At 56.6% G+C, this 7,967-nt stretch overlaps 1 long non-coding RNA gene across 1 annotated transcript; it reads right to left on the reverse strand.

The window, feature by feature from the left end:
- Positions 1-4,347: 4,347 nt before the first annotated feature.
- On the reverse strand, positions 4,348-7,717 carry LOC122457844. Its single transcript, XR_006277517.1, has 3 exons — positions 7,633-7,717; positions 4,534-4,640; positions 4,348-4,429 (listed from the first exon to the last, which is right to left on the reverse strand). It is a non-coding gene; the product is annotated as an uncharacterized LOC122457844 (long non-coding RNA).
- Positions 7,718-7,967: the final 250 nt, after the last annotated feature.

Consider the following 7,967-nt stretch of genomic DNA (forward strand, 5'->3'; position numbering starts at 1 on the left):
TCCAGGGTAAATCATACCTTGGATTTATACAGCAAAGGAGGCAGCATGGTCTAGTGGTTAGAGCAGGGGGCTGGGAGCCAGGACTTCTTGTTTGTTCCCATTTCTGAGAAGGGAGTAGGATCTGGGGGGGCTAGAGTAGGTGGGAGCAGAGAGTCAGGACTCCTGGGTTCTATTATCATCAGTGAGAGGGGAGTGGGGTCTAGTGTTTAGAGAGAGCCAGGACTCCTGGATTCTGTTCTCACCTCTGCTGCCGACTCACTGTATAACCCTGGGCAGTTTCTCCCTCCGTTTCCCCATCTATAAAACGAGGACAATTTATCACATCTACCACTTCTCCCTGTGTGGATGGGGGAAGCAGTAGACATGATATATCTTGATTGTAGTAAGGCTTTTGGCACTGTCCTTTGAGACTTTCTCATCAGCACACTAGGGAAATGTGATCTAGATGAAATTACTATAAGGTGGGTACACAACTGGTTGAAAAATTGTACTCAGAGAGCAGTTATCAATGGTTAATGGTCAGAATGAGCGGATGTTACTAGTGGGATTCTTCAGGGGTCTGTCCTGGGTCCAATATTTTCATTAATGACTTGGATAATGGAGTGAAGAGGATGCTTATAAAATTTGCAGATGACACCCGGCTGGGAGGGGTTGCAAGCACTTTGGAGGACAGGATTAGAATTCAAAATGAGCTTGACAAATTGGAGAATTGGTCTGAAGTCAACAAGATGAAATTCAATAAAGCCAAGTGCAAAGTACTTCACTTAGGATGGAAATGCAAAAGCACAACTACAAACTGGGGAATAATTGGCTAGTGATAGCGCTGCTGAAAAGGAGCAGGGAGTGACAGTGGATCGCACATTGAATATGAACCAAACGTGACGCAGTTGCAAAAAAAGGCTAATTCATTTTGGGGTGTGTTACAGGAGTGTTGTATATAAGATACGGGAGGTGATTGTCTCTCTCTCCTCTGCATTGCTGAGATCTCAGCTAAGTACCCTGTCCAGGTCTGGGTACTACACTTTACAACAGATATGGACAAATGGGAGAGAGTCCAGAGAAGAGCAACAAAAATGCTAAAAGGTTTAAAAAACCTGACCTGTGAGGAAAGGTGAAAAAAGCTGGGCATGGTTAATCTTGAGAACAGCAGACTGAGAGGAGACCTGAGAACAGTCTTTCAATAGGATTGTTCCTGGGGGAATTCTGCACCACTGCACATGCACAGAATTTATGTCCCACGCAGATTTAGTTTTTCTCCCCACAGAAAATAGATTCAGCCAGAGAGGCACTGCAATTATACCTTTCATCCACCAGGGGCTGCTGTGGCACCAGAAGAGAAGGCAACTGGCTCAGGGGCCGGAGCAGCCAGCCAGAGAGGGAGAGAGGCTGCCTTCCCCACGGAGCAAGGTGAGAAGGCACAGGATATGGGGGTGGGATGGACAGCACGGGTCACACAGGGCTGCTGGAGGGATCACACAGATTGGGGTTCAGAAGGACTAGTGGGGGACAGAATGGGGCAGGGGCACAGAGCTAATGGGGTAACAGCATTGAGCCCGGGGCTGAATGGGAGTGGGGGTGCAGGGTCACATGGGATCAGGAGTATGGGAGTGGCTGAGTGGCGGTGCAGGGACACATGGGGACAGGGGGTTGGCTGAGTGGGGGTGCAGAAACACATGGGAACAGGGGCAGATGTCCCTGACTGAATGGGAGAGGCTGGGGTCAACCAGGGTCTGCATGGGGGAGGCTTTCCCACTCCTTAACAATCCTTCCTCCCCCACCCTCCCAGTAGTTCCATACTTCTCCCACCCACAAACAACAACTCTTCAGCTTCACCTCCAGGCTCCCAGTAATTACTTCCCTCTCCCTCAGCTCCTCCGTTACCTCTGACTCCCCCAAGCCTTTGCACTGCTTCTGACGGGGGAGGGAAATATGGTTCTGTATTGTAGATTAAGTGAACTACTCCGAGTTCTTTGTTAATATGCTCAGTAAGGAATCTCTTTGTCAAAAAAACATTTCCTGAATCTTTTTCGTTGTCTGTATTGTTACGGACATACTTGCTGACAGGTATTTTGAAATAAATTACCAAAATAATTGAAATTGGCACGATTATATTGTGGCATTTTGACAAATAAAATATGCAGAATTTTGCAGAATTTTAAACTTTTTGGCACACAATTTTAAACTTTTTGGTGCAGAATTCCCCCAGGAGTTGGACTGTTATAAAGAGGACGGGGATTATTTGTTCTCCATGTCCACTAAAGGCAGGACAAGCAGTAATGGGCTTAATCTGCAGCAAGGGAGATCTAGGTTCGATATTAGGAAAACCTTCCTTACTGGAAGGGTAGGGAATTGGCTTCCAAGGGAGGTTGTGGAATCCCCGTCACTTGAGGGTTTCAAGAACAGGTTGGACAAACACCTCTCAGGGCTGGTCTAGGCTGACTTAATCCTGTCTTCGTGCAGGGGGCTGGACAGGGCTGCTCGAGGTCCCGTCCAACCTGCCATTCTCTGATTCCATAACAAAGCCGCGTGCCAGCATAGGGCTTGGGGGGCGTCACATGAGAACGGTCCCTGGGACGCGTCCTGCAGCCCATCCTCAGGCAGAGCTCCCAGGACCTGGTTTCGCTCTGGAGATCTCTGCCCGCAGGTACCGCTTGTGCCGTCACGCCCGCTTGCCGCAGCAAGGACGGCGATGTCACGAGCAGCTCAGGACCTCAGCAGCAGGGGCCTATAGCCTCACAGAGCAAGGAGCCAGCGGGCCCTGCAGGCCCCCAAGAAACCCACGAGGAGCCGTGCAGATGCAGCCTTGGCCGGAGCCAGTCAGTGGCCGGAGAAGGCAGAGAAGTCTCTAGGGCCTGCAGCCCAGGGCTCCCTGCTGCCGGGATAGTAAGGGATCTGCTGGCGGGTCGGCCCCCGCTCCCCAAGCAGAGACATCTGAGACAGTCTGTTGGCTCCCGGGTGCCCGGGAAGGGCGGGCGCAGCCTGGAGCCATGGCGGCTCCGCTCTTACCTGCAGGAAGTACTGCTGGAGGGCACGGAGCCGGTCGGCTCGGGCCACGAGGAGCCCGCTCGGCATGATCTGGAAGAGCTGGGTGTGGTTGGATTGGGGCGTCAGGCTGTACTGGACCTTCGGGTTGAAGCCCTGGAGCAGCACACAGGATGGCAGGGTGAACACGGCGGGAGGGAGGACAGGATGGGTGGCCCCCAGGGCTGGGCGAGAGGTGCCCCCAGGGACCCTGCGGGAGCAGGCCCCAGCGCCGGGATCTCATGGGGGTGGGGTGGCCGAGCAGGCCCAGATTCAGGAGGGGGGAACGGGACTGTGAGACGGACTCTGCTCCCCATCCCTCAGTGGGAACCATGTGGCCAGTCTTACCTCTCCTCATTCTTCTCTCGGGGGGGCCAAGTCTGCTTCCTCCCCACCCATAGAACAGCCCCCCCAGCTCTGTGGAGCCCCGGGTTTAGCAGGCCAGATTCCAGCGCCCGGAGGGTCGGGAGTTTCCTAGCCCCACGCTGGGCAGAGACGCACCGGCACTGCCGCCCTCACAGCACTGCACGATGCCCGGCGGAAAGGCTGCTTGCCAAGCGCTGCCCACGCCCAGCCAGCCAGCACCAGGCTGCAGCTGCCTGCCAGACGCCCAGGGGCACTGACTGGGTCGGCTCCTCGACTGTGAAATGTGGAGCAGCGCCACTGATTGCCATGGAGCAGACGGACGCCAGCCGGGGCCCTGGCCAAAGAGTCAGGCAGAGGCAGCTGTAGGCAGACGCCTGGCCGGGTGTTCTCCATAGATAGTGGTCCCTTAGAGTATGTGCCCAAGTGGGCATCACCACCTGGCGGGGGGTGGGGAAGGGGCAGGGGGCACGGGCCCTGGGCAGGGCGGGGACAGCCAGAAGGCATGGGCCCTGGGCATTGTGGGGAAGAGGCAAAGGGCATGGGCATGGGCAGGGGTCAGGGGACATGGGCAGGGTGGGGAGGGGGCAGAGGGCACAGGCCATGGACAGGGGTCAGGGGACATGGGCAGGGCGGGGAGGGGGCAGAGGGCACTGGCTTTGGCCAGGGCGGGGGCAGGGGGCACAGGCCGTGGGCAGGGGAGAGGGGGCAGAGGACATGGACCCTGGGCAGGGTGGGGAAGGGCAGGGGGCACAGGCTGTGGGCAGGGGAGAGGGGGCAGGCGGCATGGGCCCTGGGCAGGAGAGAGAGGGCAGGTAGATGCAGCTGCCTTGGTGTGACTCACGTCGGGGAAGTCGGCGTCGGTGGCCTGCAGCATCAGCACCTGGCCGCTGTACGTCAGCACCAGCGCGGCCAGGCCGGGCTCCTCCCGCACAAAGGCCTGGTAGTGGGGCTGGCTGAAGCGAGGCGGGTGCACATTGGCGGCCAGGACCCTCACCCGCACCTCCGTCACCACGTACTTGTTGGCATCGTTCACCTGCGCGGCCTAGGGAGGGCACAGAGTGGGCAGGCTGAGGTCTCAGGATCCGACTGTCCCGTTCAGGCCCCCGTGGGCGCCCGAGCCCAGAGCCTGGCCCCAACCCGACCTACCATGATACTGAGGCTGAACGCGGGTGTGTGGCTCCGGCTCTCCACGGGCCGCAGCATGGTGATGGCGCCCGTCACATTGTCTATGTGGAACCTGCCGTGGTCCGTCCCTGAGCGGGGAGAGGAGACCAGGTCAAGGAAGGGGGCAGCTCTGGATCCCGGCATGCTCCTGAGACAGGTGCTGTGCACCTGGCACCCTGGCTTCCTAGAGCCACGGGGGCTGCCCAGAGCCACAGGGTACGAATATCACCCATAGCCACAGGCTGCCACGCAGAGCCACGGGGTGTCACACAGAGCCATGGGACACAGGTGCCACCCAGAGCCACAGGGTGCCACACAGAGCTACGGGACACAAGTGCCACCCAGAGCCACAGGGTGCCACCCAGAGCCACCGTGTGTCACCCTCAGCAAGGCAGCTGAATGCGGGAGTGGAGAGTGGGCTGCAGTGCATGCTGGGAATCTCCCATCCATCCCTTTCTAGTGCACCAATCGGCCAGCATCTTAGCCTCCCCGGCTTACCAAGACTTGGGCATTTTCAGCACCACTGCCCACTGGTTGAAGCTGGCGCTCAAGTTTCTGTTGTGCTCGGGGATCCTGGCATGACACAGACTCTAACTTGGCATCCAGCTCCCTGACAGAGGAAGAACCCGGCATGCTGCCCAAAGCCAGAGACCCGTTGGGGACACAGCCATGCAGGCTCCAGAGACCCCACGAGGGTGTCTGCTCAAAGCAACAGTAGGCACAACGCTTGGCTCCTCTTGCCCCTAAGATCCCCGGACCCTACTGGTTATATTAAAGGAGAATCCCGATTCACCATTAGTGCTATAGTACCAATGACACACGGGGAGCAGTGCTGACTGTCCACACACAGCCCCGCTGCAATAATAGGTGGTGTTTCCAGGCTACCCCAGAATCTGGGGTCCCCCACATGCGGCCAAGCAGAGCCAACCCCACTGAAGCCAGGGGAACAGCTGCGCCTTAACATGTTACAGAGGGCTCCCAATAGTAGCCAATCATCCAGGTGGCATGTGCCACAGTCACCTAGGCAAATGGGCTGAATTAACCCTTAAGTTGCTGGCCAGTTGCCAACTGGAAAAGCCCCTGGAACAGGCTGTTTCCTGGGGATCTGCAGGGACAGGTGGGGGCACTAGTGTGGGAAGCTTCCTTCAGTGGGTGACTGGGTTGGGCTGGGGCATGTTCCTGCGCCACCTCCCCGCTATCCAACTCTCCCACCCCCGATAGCAGGGCCTAGGTCCAGCAGACCCAGGAAGCCCGTGGAGCAGAGTACGGGGGGGATGGGGAGGGGGAGCTGGGGATTGTGGCAGGAGCTGCGGGAGGCAGGGAGTGGCCAGGGAAGTGGAGGGAAGAGAATCTAGCTGCCCTCCGTTCTTCAGGGTTTGGCTTCACTGGGGCTTCCATGCATTCAGCAATGGGAGCGTGGGGGAAGGAGCCAGCCAGGCTCAGCCCGTTCCTTAGAGCCGTGCAGCCTGGCTGGATGATCCAGGCCAAGGTTAATGGCCGACAGTCCCTGCCATCCCCACGTTTCCATCTGCTGTCACCTGAGCTTAGCCCCTTCCTGCCCAGCTGTTTAATTTCCTGCCAGAGTCACCGTGTGGGTGTTTGTGGGCATTTGTGCAGATCTGCACACATCTGTGTATGCCTGCAGGCCTGTGCACATGGCATGTGAGTACATGTCTCTGTGTGTGCATGTCTGTTCACATTTGTGTGTGCATGTCTGTGACATACTGTGTGTCTGACTGTACCCCTGAACTCACCCCTTGCACACAGCTGTAATAAACTTGGTACAAAGTACGCCTTGTGTGGTATAGTTTGAAAACTCATAAGTTGCTGATCATTATTGTCCTGGTAAAATGTGTGTGGCAACATTGAAGTTATAAAGGTCCACTGTGCGGTGTTACTAACACATGTGCCATATCTGGGGAGCGGCCAAACCAGTTCCTCAGAGACAAAGGGCAAGCTCACGCCTCAGCAGGTGTAAACAAGGCTGATGGGCCATTCCTTTCGCAGAAAATCTACATCTTAGCAAAGAAACAGCTTGTCCACCCAGACAGCCTGTCACCAGGCTCCCAGCTGGAGATGCTTCTCAAACGGGGGAAGGACTATAAAAAAAGGAGGAGACGCCCCAAGAACACCCCTCTCTATCTCTGTGCCCACTACATCCACATCACCTGAAGGGCAGAGGGAGCAGTGTTGGATGGGGGGAGGAGTCCTGACCGAAGAGATCGGCTAGTAATCTGCTAATGCATGTGGTGAGAAAACCTTGCTGTGAATTTAACAGAGTTTGTTAAGTCCGGCTCCAGTTGTGTTTTATCTTTATTTTTCTTGGAACCATTTCTGGCTTTTATGCCTCATGCCTTATTTCTTATTTTATGCCTCATGCCTCGTTTTTATGTTCTCCCTGAAAAATCTCTCTTTGTAGCTAATAAACTTGTTTGATCTCATCCAGTATGTTCGAATTGAAGAGTTTGGGGGAACAGGTCACATGCATATCATCTTTATTAATTCAATGACAAACTTTATTTAAACTTGGACTGCCCAGGAGGGGGCCAAGCAGGACGGGACACACATTACTGGGGGAAATCTGAGGACTGGGGGTGTGTTGGGTCACCCTGCAGGAGAACCCAGGCTGGTAAGAGCTGGGCTGTGGCTGGCTGCTGATCACGCACAGATGTCGCTGGGAGTGACTTGCATGCGGGAGGCTGTTTGTGAGCAGTGCAGGACTGGAGGCCACAGCAGCAAAGCAGTGTAAAGAGCACCCCAGGTTAGAGGGCAGGGGTGACACAGCTACTCGTTGTCTGGATTGTGCCCTGGTGTGTCACAGAGAACATGCATGTATGCATGTCTGTACGTGTGTGTCTTCCTGTCCTTGTCCATGGGCATGGTGCTCTGGTGATTCGCCCTACCAGAGGCTCTACCTGCAGCTCAGGGATAGCTACAGCAAAGGGAGGCGCTCCGTTAGCTCTCCGCGCAGAGCAGCCTGGAGCCACAGGCCCTGAGTTCAAACCCCGGCTCCCCACGAGGGGCGCATCTGTTGCCGGCAGCACAGGCATGCGTCCCAGTGTCCCCACAGCACCCCCGTACCTGCAAGGATGGCGTAGGTAATGGCTGCCTTCAGCTCCCTGTCCCCATCTTCCGCGTAAACCGAGCTGGGGATGAAGTGCAAAGGGCCCACCTGGAGGAGACCCAGAAAGGCAGGTGAGGCTGTGCCCTGAGCTGGGAGCAAAACAGCCCCCCCACCCCCTCCAGGCCATGTGTGGCTGTCCTCCCAGCATGCCCCACTCCCCCTGGAGATGGCCTGGACTGTCTGCCTTGCTCCGATGCTGGCATGTCCTAGTCCCGCTTTCAAGGGCACAGTTGGCCGCAGCTGGTGGCAGGGGTTGTAGCAAAGGCTCTGCCCAGCGGCACCGGAGGCTCCA

This window comes from Dermochelys coriacea, chromosome 1, assembly GCF_009764565.3.
Source record: "Dermochelys coriacea isolate rDerCor1 chromosome 1, rDerCor1.pri.v4, whole genome shotgun sequence".
Classification (NCBI taxonomy): domain Eukaryota; kingdom Metazoa; phylum Chordata; order Testudines; family Dermochelyidae; genus Dermochelys; species Dermochelys coriacea.